A 14420-nucleotide genomic window follows, 5' to 3' on the forward strand; every position below is an offset into this window, starting at 1 on the left:
AATGAACTAGATATTTATTATAAATTTTTACATTTGTATACGTTCATGCTTTGACAGCCTGTATGCTAAAAAATTTGTACAGAAGAGTTGCAAAGGAAGGATGATTATTGGTGAAAGAATTCGGGAATTCCACAGCCTTAAGATACTCTGCTCCATCAAATCCATGATTGCATAAGGTTCGAACAGTGATTGCCGTTTATACGATCAAGCAATTTATGAAATGACCATTTTTTACATATGCATATGTTTCTCGAATTTAACGAGTCTCTCAGGATACAAAACAATGAGAGTAAAATATGACCTAACTTATTATGCAATGATTTTCTCTTTCTTATTTTTAAACCCCTTTTTTTTATTACTATTTGTTACTTTCTTTTGTAACAATCAGTCAACCTTATTTTTTATCAACCTTTTTTATTACTATTTGTTACTTTCTTTTGTAACAATCAATCAACCTTTTATATATAAATTAACCAGCTTTCTCACTATTCTCCAGGTTTGTGACTAAAATCATGTAGCAAAATAAATAAGAAGAAATGCTGATGGACAATCTGATAGTTTTGGACTGTTTCTTTAGTTTCTTCATAAATAAAAGTTGAAAACTGATCAGCTATGATTAATGGTTGAAATTAAGTCTGAACTATTATGTTATAAACAATACTGCTTCTGCAAGAAGTCAGAGAGAGCAAAAGTGATGACATACTTTTACCAAAATCTCAAGCCTCGTAACAAAGAATAGAGAGAAAATGTGGAGTAACACATATATATTTTTCTAAGCGTGAATTTTGTCAGTTACTGTATACCGGTTATCCGTCGTTGAAATAATCTCACCGACATTTCCAAGTTTGTAAAATCGGTGCTCGCGGATGCATCACGCGTCGCATCATCCTCGTCACTTTAATTGCTTTACGACACAAGCGAAGACGCATGTCAGCCAGCATCCGTGGATTTATGGTCGAACCGCGCGCAGACACGCGACAATTTATGCGAGGCAGAGATGAAACTGAATACGGGAACGAGTGTTCAACATTCCCTGTCTACGGTCAGATTTATTAAACATTGAATTTCACTGCCCTGATAATAGCCATCGCAAAGAAACTGTACTCCATTAATGATATACTTTATAATTAAGACGTGAGCTTTCTTCAGAACTGTAAATTGGAAAGAGTAAATGTCATATAAACATTAATTCTCAATATCATTAAAAATTAGGTAACTTAAGATACATTTTTATGGGGCATCGAGGAATTCTGGTTAGAAAATTATCAAACGTGAACCTATGTCTGCAAACGTTACTTGAGCGGTTGTATAGATGTTAAAGAGCAATGAAATAATTCATTTCTTCACTGTATCACTGTATTTAGATTTTAATGCTGCTCTGCGATCCAATTACATCACAAGCAACTGATATAATCAACAGTTTTCTTCTGTTTGTTCCATCTAATCTCACAAAGGGTATATTGATACCATTGAAGCTAATTAAACATTTTTACCAGGGAAATTCTTCAATTGTTAAGTAGGTAGAGTCTCAAAGACTGGTTAGTTTTCTTCTATTTGTTTCATCTAAACTGAAAATGGAATCAGTGGAATTGAATCTAATCAAACACTTTTCCAGGGGCCCCATTGTTGAGCAGCAGGCACAGTTGCAGAGTCTGGTGGGTATCAAGGCAGAGCGGTTCACGTAACCTACGAAGAACTATCTCGGAGCATAGACTTTAAGATCGAGGAGGATGAAATGTCACGAATGTCTTGAACACAATGTGCTGCGAAGGAGAGGGAAGGACAACGGGGCAGAAGACGGCCGTCGAGGAGAGAAGAAGAGAAGAAGAGAAGAAGAGAAGAATGCTGGCATCCATTGAGGAGAGCATCGCGCTCGATCCAGAAGCGAGGTGTTAATGTCACGCACTTCGAAATCAGATGGAATCTAATTCAACGAACCTTGATCTTTACTGCCTCCTTTTCTTCTTTGACCTCGCGTGAAAGAACGTTTTCTTCGTTGGATAACAGTCAACTGTGTTAACCCTTTAGTTTCCACCAGAAAAGAGGTCGTGGAACCAGACGGAGTTAAGTTAAGGGAAACAGGAACTTTTAATCCTACAATCTCAGATTATGGCGCAATCTGCGACATTTTTGTAATTCCTCTTTACTTAAAATATTTCCTTCTTTTACAAATTGTAAATTTATCTTCTCCGCATTTCATTAATTTACTGAATACTAACAAGATTTTACTCAATATTGAATATTAAAAAAAAGTACTTACAACTAGTTCCAGTAGATCATAGATAAAAATTGAAATATTATAGCAAACGCATGCAGAATTGGTTGTGAATTATTTGCAACTCAACGATATTAATTATAGTTTAATTACGGTGTATATAGGATATTTAAAAAACGAGGAATCTTCCTTGCGCTCAGTGTCTCACGATTCTAGAACATCTCATACAATGGAAGTGAAATAATTAGTATTAAGCTTACCTCAGATCTCTTTAGTGATCGCGAAAGGACAACAACGTGCTATGATTTTTCATCGCTTGAAATTGATCCTCCGTAGTCGGGAAGAACGAACGTGGCGCTATTTTGAACGTGATTACCATACAATTGCAACTCAGTAAAGTGGTAGCTAAGACGATTGGAGACGTCAACCGAATGGGACAATTAGACGTTCTTTTATTCTTATGAAGTGGCGCGAGGAATGTGGTTTCATCTTTGCTCGGAGCTATAATAAGTTGTACACAGTGGCAGCAATAAAAAGAAACAAACTGACATTTATCCATTCTACTGATTAAATCTGACCGACAAATTTTTTAATTTCAAATATAATATTTTGAAATCTTTTTAGTATAAAGTCATTCTAGATATTACAGATAACAAAAGCATTGTAATTTCTAAAGTAGAGTAGGTACCCTATATGTATGCAGTCTGAAAAAGATTGAAACAAAAATCTTCTTTGAAGAAATAGAATCTTCTACGGGGAACCTGACTTAACTACTTAAATATATCCACAGATATTCCGTAACTTCCTTTAAAGAAGTTCTAAAATTAGTACAGTCAAGTGATCTCTCGTTGTTGCACAAGTATAAATGTTCCTCTTCTTCTGTAACAGGTGTTAGAAGATCTTATAACATGGCGAATATTTCACAATGACTTTCTCCTTTTTATGATTACTGAAAGTGGGCCAAGGGTTCTTCCCTCAACCCCTGATGATTTAAACATCTAGTTACATTAGGCACGTCTGTCATTATTTATAATTACATGAAAGAAGCATGTGTGATTAGTAATCACTGATTACAAAACATCCTAATATAGCGAGTAAAAAGTTCCTTTTAAACCATCCTGACAGTATTGGTTTGGTGTTTCAGTGATTTCGTTATTCCAACGCAACTTTTGAAAAGGGAAATACAAAAAAGAAATTGTTCTCGATCTTCCAATTATGCAATCGTGATTACTGTAACCCTTGAAACGTAATGACGCGGAACGCACACTGTTTAAAAGTTGTGTAATTATAAATGAAGATGGTACAGACGATAATTAATTGACTGACTTTCTACGGTTTTGTACCGTGCTCCTGAGCCTTAATGATGTTATGACGCTTAATTGATTCCACAGAAAATACGTCTGCCCTTTGATCCACTGCGAAACATAAATCATTTCATGGTTATGTTTGACGCCATCTGGTTTTTATCCTATAGCGCAACGCTGTACGATAATGAATCGGCGCGAAATTTAATTTGATGTCGATTTGCAACATTGCACCTCGTTATTCTAATGATATTGCTATATTCCCCAATTTGTAGAATTCTTTAACATTAACCTTACCAGGCCTGGTCAAATGACCGGTTTCAAAATTTAATTTAAGGTTGTATATTCATTGTTATTTCTTTTGATCTTATTGTTTGATTAATCAAATTCTCAATTTTTCTTAATATAAGAATTTACATAGAGTTAGATGAATTTTGTCTATTGGACTTATTCAGGGTTGCATTCATACTTTTGCAGGTCCTAGGTGCAACATCAGTATGAGCTCAAGTTATGTTTTAAAGTTAAGCTTTAAGATGTGACCCTTAGAGAGTGGGATCATCCGGACTGCACCTAATACGGTTTTTGTACATGTACAAAGTCGCGTTGCTTCACTTCTATTGTCATACAGGGAGTAGTAACACGGTAATGGAAGATATAGCCTTTTTGAGACACCATAGTTTTGCAATAGATCGAGTTATCACTGATGGGACCGAATGGTATATTAATAGCAGATATCTCATCGAAATTCGCCGGATGTCTTGTCGGCGTTCTTTGTTCCGGCCCTTTTTCATCCGTTTACAAAGCGATGGGAACAATTTGATATTTTTCATTCGGCTTTCATACGCGGCATATCCGTCACGGTATACCGGTTATAATCTCATTGTTGGCCTGTAAATTATGCCATTTCGTTTTTCAGCCTTTCTGCTCTCGCTCTAAGACCAAGATTCAATGATAGATCCTGTTAACGATACGTCCATTGGCACAGCGCCGGTCGTGATTACGAAAACTTTATACGCTGGGAAGAGAAGAAACCAGGATCGATAGCCTCTCGATTAATCGTTTCTACAGTGCTTCAGTAGTTGGTACAAATATTGGCAAATCCTCCAGAGAGCTGATGACCAGTAGTATTGTTGACTTTGCAGCACTGATTAATGGCAATATTAATCTAGCTATATTATTATATTATACGTACATATTGCAGAATTCTTTTTATAACACTTGAAAAGAGGTCTAATAATATATTTAATAATAAAGAAACGGTACACCATTATCTTTATTATCTAAGTTTCTTCAAAGTGTTACTATAGTGTTCTTCAAAGTGTTACAAAGTGTTTCTTCACATACAGTAACATGATCTTCTTGATAATTAATCGTAATATCTATAGAGCTTTAAAACGCTGTAAATGATCTTCTATAAAATGTTGACAATAATGTTATATAATTTATTATATCTTCTATATGACTTAAAAACAGACTTTTCCTTAGCCTTATGTCACGTTGCTTCACTTCCATTACCATACAATTCTGGCGTATTTATATGCATCGTGATGCTTAATTAACATTGTTATATGATACGTGGGAGATCGTGCAGGCCTCCAACGTGTCCATAACCTGTCCAAGATCCTGATTTCGCCGTCGACGTACGGAACACCACCAGTCCGATCGATTCTATTGATTTGCAACCTGATCGAGTGCGATGGAGCAATTACATCGAACAAGATGTACATACGCCTTCAGTCCCGTTACTTTTAACACTGTTCTGCATCGTCCAAAGAAATATGCCCCTTGTGGTAGCATAAAAATCACGCCTACGCGCGGCGAGGGGAAGTTATGGTTGATTTACTGACGTGGTTCAAAGAGGCTCGAGAACCAACGTACCAACGAACAGCAATTTGTAATTTGTAGTGGCGTTGATGACTCTCATTTGTGACGTGATTATGACCTGGTTGCTATTTCTTTCAGATTACATGGCCTTTTAGATGATGCAACATGTTGTATACCAAAACCACTTGTTAAAACTATTCGACTTTCTGGATCATTTTGTTGCCAGGTGTGCTGGCAAGACTGAGACAATTATACAATTACTTAAAGGCATTTGGAATATTTTTATATACAAGAAATATTGACATACCATTTATTATAGGATTTTTATGTTGATTAATTAGGTCCAAATACATTAGATTTTGTACTATTTTATAGTACTATTTGCTTCAGTATATATGACTTTTTAGATGAGACAACGTGCCATATGAGTGCTGCTTGCGGATCTTTGACACTGTTTTCACATTTTAAGTCATTTTGTTGCCAGAAGTGATGGTACTTTATCAGTAACTTGAGTACAAGTCTTAAATTAATTACATGGCTATTTAAAAATATTTTGAATATTTATATCTATATATGGATCTTTTTGCATTTTCTGAATGAATATGGAACTTGGAATATGTGGACTGCTCAAAACAGTTCCAGATGATAAAAAATTTCAAGAACTAAATTAAAGAGTTCATGTTTCTTCAGGGTTCTTCTCTTTACTTTATTACCTAATAATCTCATAAACCTAACTTTAGGATTACATAGTATCAACTAATATGTGATCCTTGAAAGGCCATTAGAACAGGTTTGCAAAAGTGTTGAAGTAGAAAATACGAAGAGTAGACGCTAAAAAATGTGGAATATAACAGCATATTAAATACTCTGGAGTTATTATATTAAAATACCTTTCGCCGTGAGAAAGGAAGAGAATTTTTGTTTTGCATTGACCGGCAAATTATACGGAGGTGCTGTAACGCATCTTCGAGACGCATCTAGCGGAAGGTGTTGAGAATATTGGTACTATGAAATGAAATTACGAGAAGTAGTAATTTATTATTCGTCGCTGTTTTAACATCCATCGTCCACTGGTGAACCATGTAATCGTAGGTGATAAAAAACTGGATAATGAGTACTAATACCGAAGGTAAAGGAACACCGTTGAAGCAAAGGCCACATTAAAGGGCATCCCATCCCATAAGGAAGTCATGGTGACCATCTCTTTCCCTTGGCTCATATGGAAATTATCTCAATTTAAATTAAGTTATACTCTTCAAATACTGAAAAATAACAAATAAATTTGTAAATTACATTAATGAAAACATTTGCTTTATATTGTTGGCCTAATTAATCATTCAAATTAGATTGCATTTCTCAACCATCACCACAAATATCATAAAATTTGTAACCCATGTTATATTAATGAAAGTACTTGGTTTGTCTTCACCTAATTAATCATCTGGAGTAAATTTACTTTAAGATAGAGACATTACGATGCGAATATGCTTATCAATTTGTTAGGAAGATGCGTTTCAACCGGATGGCGGATTCCTCGTTTACTTCCTGCGCAGGCTACGCATAGAAATCTCAATAACAATGATTTATGGCGGTAATCATATCGAGAATCGGGTTTAATGAGCTCAAACATCAAAACAAGTAGCCTTAATGAGGTCTCGTTTGAGAAGATCTAATATCCAGAGATAATCCTCGTTTCTTCTGTTGCGTATTATTCTAATGCAGTGCTTCTCAACAACTAGTTTCCACTCTTCGGTTATATAGATATTGTTGTATGGCACTTGTTACACAACTGAAGCGTCATTCATTTTAATCAAATCTGCCATTAAAAACCTGCCAAAAACTGTCATTAAAATCCAATCAGTTCACGATGAATGATTATACAATAATGACCACGTGTACAGTAATTTAGACTTCATGTGATAATAGTTTATATAGAAATTTGTTAAATACATTAATTCCTTAACAAAGTACTATAATTATTGAACACAGTGCTTTTTATTGTCAGGTAAAATTTACATTTAAGTATGCCCCAGGTCTTATCATAGTAATTTCCAATTATGTAACTAATGTGAGAAATTTCAATTACTATTATTACTACAATTTTCATATAATTCAAGGTACTGTATCCAAATAGTAATCACACATATTATTACTAATGAAATTTGTAACAATATGTAAAACATAAGACCCAGGTTTCATCTTTCTAAAAATTACATTCATAATAATATATCATATCACGTGGCGCAGGCACAAGTTTGGGAAACACTGTCTTAATGGTTTTCCGTTAAAGTACTCAGTTGGCAACTTTATCGTACACGCGTCCCTTAAATTTACGATTCGCGCGAAGCATAAACATCCTGCCATTATGCGAAGTTCGCTGGAGTATCCCGCCGTCGAGTATTCAAGCATTGTATTCCCTTATCGAGAGGTATCTAATAAACTATCTAATTTCACACGAACTTGACACTTTTTCTCGCAACGGAATATATACTCGTGCGATACGTATCTGCCCATTCTATTCTATTCGCGATTCGTATTAATCCTAACCATTCTTAAGAACCACGAAAAATCTAGAAATTCGAATTTCTATATTAACAAATTTTTTTCTATACAAATTCTATATTACAAAATTCTATATTACAATTTCTCTACAAATACTATATTAACAGATTTTTAACAAATTTCAGATTGATATGGTGTATTCACTTTGAAGTATCTTTGAGATGACCAAACATTCGGTACAATTTTGCCAATTCAGAGTTTAGGTTACTATCAAAAATAAACAAAAATAGAGTAGCGCAGAAAAAATCATTTAATTCAAAAAGAATGCCCAATTCGCTTTATACTAATTCAATGTAAAAGTAATTGTACTATGTAAAACGTAAAGTACAGATTAAAATGAAGCAAATTCTAAAATTAACAAAGATGGACTTATCGTGTCTTTCCTATGTGATCTTCAAATGGAACCATTTGAATTAAATTACGATTAAGACGCGAAAAGCGTTCATAATTGTAAATTGAGGTTATTACTCCATTGAAACCATTAAATCATAAGTAACAGTGACAATCTGAACTAGAATTGCTATAGTATAAAATTGAGAAATAAAGCAATATGTAACCTAAACTCTTGAAGGTTAAGAGGTGAAAATTGAGATTAAAACATGTAAAAAAATGTTTGGCCTTCGCATAATATTCTTGATCATTGTAACATTTGACTGAACAAAATTGCGACCAAATAGTTCTATAGTAATAATAAGAAGATTGAAAGAGAGGTTAGGTCAACTGCGTAATTCTTATCCATGTGTTCGAATGATCTTGGTTTCGTGAACAAATTGGCCAGGATAACAAGTTCTAATGGCGTATGTGCGGCTTGTTCATCGTCTTTGCAGTACGCGACTCGAAAAGGTCTCGCTGAAATCTGATTGCCTGCCGCGCGTTAAAATTGCAATCAGCTGATCTCGCATCAAGGAACACAATACCAAACAGAATCGTTACGAAATCGAATTTCGATAGCTGTGAACCGTGACTCACTAAGCGTTTTTACCTTTCAACCCCCTCTCTGCTTTCTCTTCTTCTACTTATGCCAACCTGATGACTCGTGGCAATTTTTCAAATGTCAGTTGTAAACCGAATTTCAGTTACATACAATGAAATCATCTCTTTTGTGAAACGATAAATGAAAGGTAGTATGAACAGTTATAAGGAAGTAATGAGTAGTTAAAATAAAGAATAATTAAGTAAACCCTTAGAATTCTCTTTCATGACCCGAGTATTAAAATTAGTATGTATATTTTTATTCAATTCTGAAGTGCACAAAATGCACAAACGCAAACTATTTTCTTTAAATTCCTTTAAATGTTTTATGACAAAGAACTAGAATATGTATATCCATTGAGATCTATTAATTGAAATACACAATGGTTGTTAAAATAAAGAAATTTCTTAATTAATCAAGAATATCTGATTATCCAAATATTATTGATAAAGAAGAAAACAAAGATTATATGACCTAACGGATAATCCACTTTTCCTTCCTATTATCCTCTTGATGTCTTAAATGGAAATTGAAATGGTGCAATTACCAAAGCGCAAATAGTATTTAATTAATACAGAATGCTTGATCAGTCAAGGATATTGAAGGAACAGTCGAAGCTTTCAATAGGTAGGAATCGGTGAAACATTCACGAAGAAGTAGCGAGGGGTAGGATGTATACCTGAAAGTAACTAAGCTAATTTGATCTTTGTACCTAGGATGCAAATAAAATTTACAGTAGAATATAGAAGGAGGTGTGTACGTGTATTAGCCGGATCATGGCCGTAAAGCAAGAGCTCGATCTGTCGAAGCACATGTTGCTTCGACCTCGCGCTCGCTCAATACTTACTCTGGTCTTATGCAAATCAGTCGAGCAGTACGTGCTGGTGGAATGATGAGCGGTTGGCTAAGGTCATCATCGAGGAAGGTTAGCGAACAGGATCGGATTCATCCCCTTTATTTAGTCGTTTGGATTCCTATGAAAATAATTGGACAACTATTAAGGAAATTATGAAATTAGGGATATTTTGAAACTTTAAGAGAAGTTTCTAAGTTAGGAGCATTGGAATTTTCAAGAAAACTATGAAATTAAAGAACTGTTGGAAAAATGAAGAAACTGGGAGTATTGAAATTAGAAAACTTTTACAAGAGAGTAAAAGTGCAATAATAAATAATGAAGTAATAAAACGTTAAAATTGAAAGTGGAAGTGCTGAATGATTTGACGACGTAGCGCGGCTGCAAAATGTCAGCGTTTTGTTAATTAGCCGCACGAGCTTAATGAAACCTCAACGGACCGTATAACCATTTAATTATGTGAAATTAGGTCGGAACGGTTGCCACTGGATTCTCACTGTATTTCAAACGACGGAAGAGGAATGTCGTTTGTCGTTTGCCGCGCTTAATTAAAAATCATGTATCCTAATTAATCATACTACGACTGCATAACGCCATTATTCAATAACAACGATCATTACATAACCTCACATAATTAAAATTCATGAGAAACAATAGTCAAGTTCGTAACAATGTACATATACATACGTATAATAATAATAATATACAGAGACAAATTAATGTTTAATTTGATATTAACTTTCCTAACCTATTCACGAGTAATAATATTTATCGTACCATCCGTACGATTTTCAATATTTTTGCATATAACACATAATACAAGCCTAATAATACTCCACCAGTCTATAAAATATGCAAAAAAACCATGATACTATTCGGATCTAATCTATTCACGATTTTTTAAATTAAATAGATGATCAAAGTAAGCTTAGCATTATTTAAATGAAATATTTGAAATATCTACATTTTTACTTATAGCGATATATGTTTATTTAAATTTTATCTTCTAGTGATATATAATCTTCTTTCCTATATCATACTTATTTCAAATAAAAACGATACGATACCGTGTAGCAAATCACATTTGTCATTTGTCACTACAAGTGCATCTTTATCATGCACGTGGTAATAATTACCTTAACTAAAAGACAACCATGTGCGTGGCCCGTGTGAAAGTAATACTAAAATTACTCTAGCTCTGAGGGGTGGGGACAATGATCACCCTTGCACCCCTGCTGTTTATTTCCTCATACTATTGACTTGAAGGTTATGCAAATATCGATGAAATCTCCATTTAGTATTATTTATCATTTTTAATAAATAATTTGTCACTTTAAATAAATAATCAAACTAAGGGGAATATAATATTTAGAAATAAGTAAATTTCAAAGCTGGACACCTGGATTTCTAGGTTATTCATTTCAATTTTTTTTTAATTAATATTTTATATAACTGAACATTAATAAAGATACTGTATCAATTAATTCAAATTATATTGTTGTATGCATATTATATATCGTATATTAATATTATATATTATATGTCACATTATTGCATTACAATATTATGAGTATATCATATACAGAACACAATACATACACACTAAAAACAAATATACTTGTGGACTTTTAGGTTACTCTATTATGTATTATCCTATTTCTATTGATATTAATGGATATTAATAAAAATACTGTATTATGATGGAACTTCAAATTATTACTATGATAATTTACTAAACAGGGAAACTATCATCATAGATGAACCAACATTTTTTGATAATACCATCTTCAATTCGAAAAAATTAAAATTCAAAATTCAGATTACAATCAACTATTATCGCTTAATTATCAATTATAAGTTATAAATATGTACATTTATATGTATATTCTTGAACACAGGAGATAACCTTCTATCTTCTTCCCTTTATTACATTCATGTACTGATTAAATTTGTTATAAAATAAACATGCTTCTCTAGTGTTCTAATAATATTGTGTAATAACTCTATGACATACAATAATAAAATAACTAGAATAAAGTCAAATGATTAAAAATGGTATAGCGTACCTGTGATTGGAAAAGTGGCATAAGGGAAAAGGAGATATGTAGAATAAAACAATGGACATCTTCGACCATTCACCCATTATCGGACTCTCCCCCAATCTAACGAATCATGTGATTCGACATGGACGATACTTAAAGGTAACTCCTTCCGTGACATTAAAAAGGCACTCCCAGGCTCTTGTTGCATCGGTCCCTTTGCCTGACTGGTTTCACACGCTATGTCGGATGTAGAAACAGTACCGGTAACGCTATTTCTTTTGTATAGTACACCTCTCCACGATATCGGGAACAGATCTTCCTGTCACCTTTTAGACTAAATACTTAATAGGACTCGACAATTTAATAGTTATAACTATCGAAATAGTGTAAAATATAATTAAAAATCCATAGTTTTATTATTACTTACGGTCTATTTTTTAGGAGTTCCAATGATTTTTAATAAACTTTTTTCTTAAACTACATTTTTTCAGATATCTTTTATTTCGATTTCTATTCAAGTTGCATACTTTAGTCAACAACGATAGTATTTTACAATTTTAGAAAATCACATGTTAATTTATTTTATTTCAATTATACTACATATGATACATACTGCTAAAATTAATACACTAACGCTATCTACTAAGATTTCTAAGAACTTATCGTTAGCCGTGTATTAAAATTTAATTCTGTCATGGTAACATAAAAAATATTCAAATTTTCGAGTTCTCAGTTTTTCAAATTCTTAAATTTTACGATTTCCAAATTCTCAAATTCTCTAATTTTTCAATTGTCAGCTTACAATAATATCGCGTTTACGTAATTTTTAGATATTACAAATTTCTGTTTGGTTTGCAATAGGTAAAAATATCTATTCATATAACCCCTTGCATTTACATACATATTTATGTCCTATAAATGAAGTAAGAAAGTTCGTATTCACGCCGCTAGGTGGTGCATTGTGATTAAAATTTCTCACTAGAGAGATTGAAGAGCAGAGTCGTTAAATACAAACAGAAAACTAAAATAGTTATCGCTTCTCGGCCTGATGGCTAAGATCAAAGTGTAGTATCTGTTCTTATCAGCTTAATATCTGATACACTCCCCATCGGGGAGTCAGAATATTAGTCTGATTTTTGGAAATCGGCGGAGTCGGCGGGGCTCGCTCCTCCTCTGCCACGGGTCGGCCCGGCATTGCAGTGCCGCTGGGATTGGCCCTACTTGTTAATTTATAAACAAAAAATAATATATTTAAGTAGATTTAATATTGTGATTATTTATAATTTTCACATGTAGTCTCTCCGCATTTCCGAGCTGAAATTTTTGTACCTGTATAAATAAGTAAAGTTATTAATTCTCTGGTCTGTGTGTCTATGTTTAGAAGTTGTCATATTTATATTTGCGAAAACCACTCAACTGATCAAATTGGAACTAATTTGTCCCCGTTAATGTTTAATTTATTTAACTATATAAATGTTTGTAAAAAATAGATGGAGTCTCATTATCGTAATTCGTGAAATAGGTAATGATTTTATTTTACACATATTGTCTTGAGCTTTTTAGAAGAGAAAAGGATAAATGTAACAAACATTTCACGCCTACTCTCGCTATATCTTATTTATGGTCATCATTAACTAATTTTAAGTAATGAATAGTGATGATGAGGCTAAATTACTCGAATTTTGGTGAACATACTTCATTAGAATTTAAATAAGAATTACCATGATAAATTTTTCTGTTGCGCTCATCTCTCGTGATTTGGGCGCTAGTGACATCTGAGCTCGCGTAAATTAACTGTATTCACAATGATCAGTAGATAGAGATAGGAGAGAATAGACAGGATAAACGTGACATTAAATGGTACTTTGTGTCTCAGATGTGAATTACCGATTTGTCAAAGAATTAATGTTTTTTATACTCTCTCAGATTTCCTGCGACAAACATAGTAATTAACGTGGAATATTAGTATTTTATAATGATTTATATTACAAGTAATTGTTATTGGAATACTTTTTTAGGATCTACAATTAGAGATTATCACAGATGCGACATTTGTGATGTCAGCCTCAGCGACCTCATGCTGTTTTACCAAAATTACTAAAAACTTTTGTATTGTCTAATTAGAATGATACAATCGCAAAAGTAACGTTTTAAAGATGTAATTGATTTATATACTGGCCCATGTGGCATACTACTGCCTTTTTGAATATGAGATCTTTGTTGCACCCCCTCTGTCTAGAACCGCTCAAGTAGTCTGTGCTTGTCGCACAGTCTTGCGTTCTTTCCTACGGACAAGCCATGTAGTGTCATTTATCCTCATATGCTCCAAGTCACCGTCCCTGCCACCTTCAATAGATGTCAGCACATAGTTTATCCATGGGACAAAAAACACATTAGTATGTGTTAATATGCTACAAGAGATATATACATGTGTTAGACAAAAAGAACAATACTGTGCAACAAAGACAGATATATGTCTTTTATCAACAAGGAAGGAAAGTGGTAAGCGGAAAGAGTTAAGGAAAGATGATAATACGTTTGAATTCGCTTTTGAAAACCCATTTATTGATTGAATTTGAAAAGTTATACATTAATCTTTATAAATAAAGTTGAAACAGTAGGAACTTCTTTGTCAGAAATGATTTGA

General features: G+C 33.4%; 1 protein-coding gene and 1 non-coding gene across 4 annotated transcripts in view; one reads left to right on the plus strand and one right to left on the minus strand.

Annotated features, from left to right (window-relative positions):
* LOC100649197 (pro-resilin) overlaps positions 1–12096 on the minus strand; it is a 31721-nt gene extending 19625 nt beyond the window's left edge. The window contains exons 1-2 of one of the 3 annotated variants that reach the window (XM_048413333.1): positions 11798–12096; positions 9726–9852 (exon numbers count right to left, since the gene is read on the minus strand). The gene's annotated coding sequence lies outside the window, so the exon portion shown is untranslated. Of the gene's footprint in view, positions 1–9725; positions 9853–10867; positions 10990–11797 lie in introns of those variants that run through there. The other 2 variants (XM_020868111.2, XM_048413334.1) reach the window with 2 other exon arrangements.
* A 709-nt stretch (positions 12097–12805) lies between these two features.
* On the plus strand, positions 12806–12998 carry LOC125386609. Its single transcript, XR_007226943.1, has one exon. It is a non-coding gene; the product is annotated as a U2 spliceosomal RNA (small nuclear RNA).
* Positions 12999–14420: the final 1422 nt, after the last annotated feature.

The sequence above is a fragment of the Bombus terrestris genome, chromosome 16 (assembly GCF_910591885.1).
Source record: "Bombus terrestris chromosome 16, iyBomTerr1.2, whole genome shotgun sequence".
In the NCBI taxonomy this organism is placed as follows: Eukaryota; Metazoa; Arthropoda; class Insecta; order Hymenoptera; family Apidae; genus Bombus; species Bombus terrestris.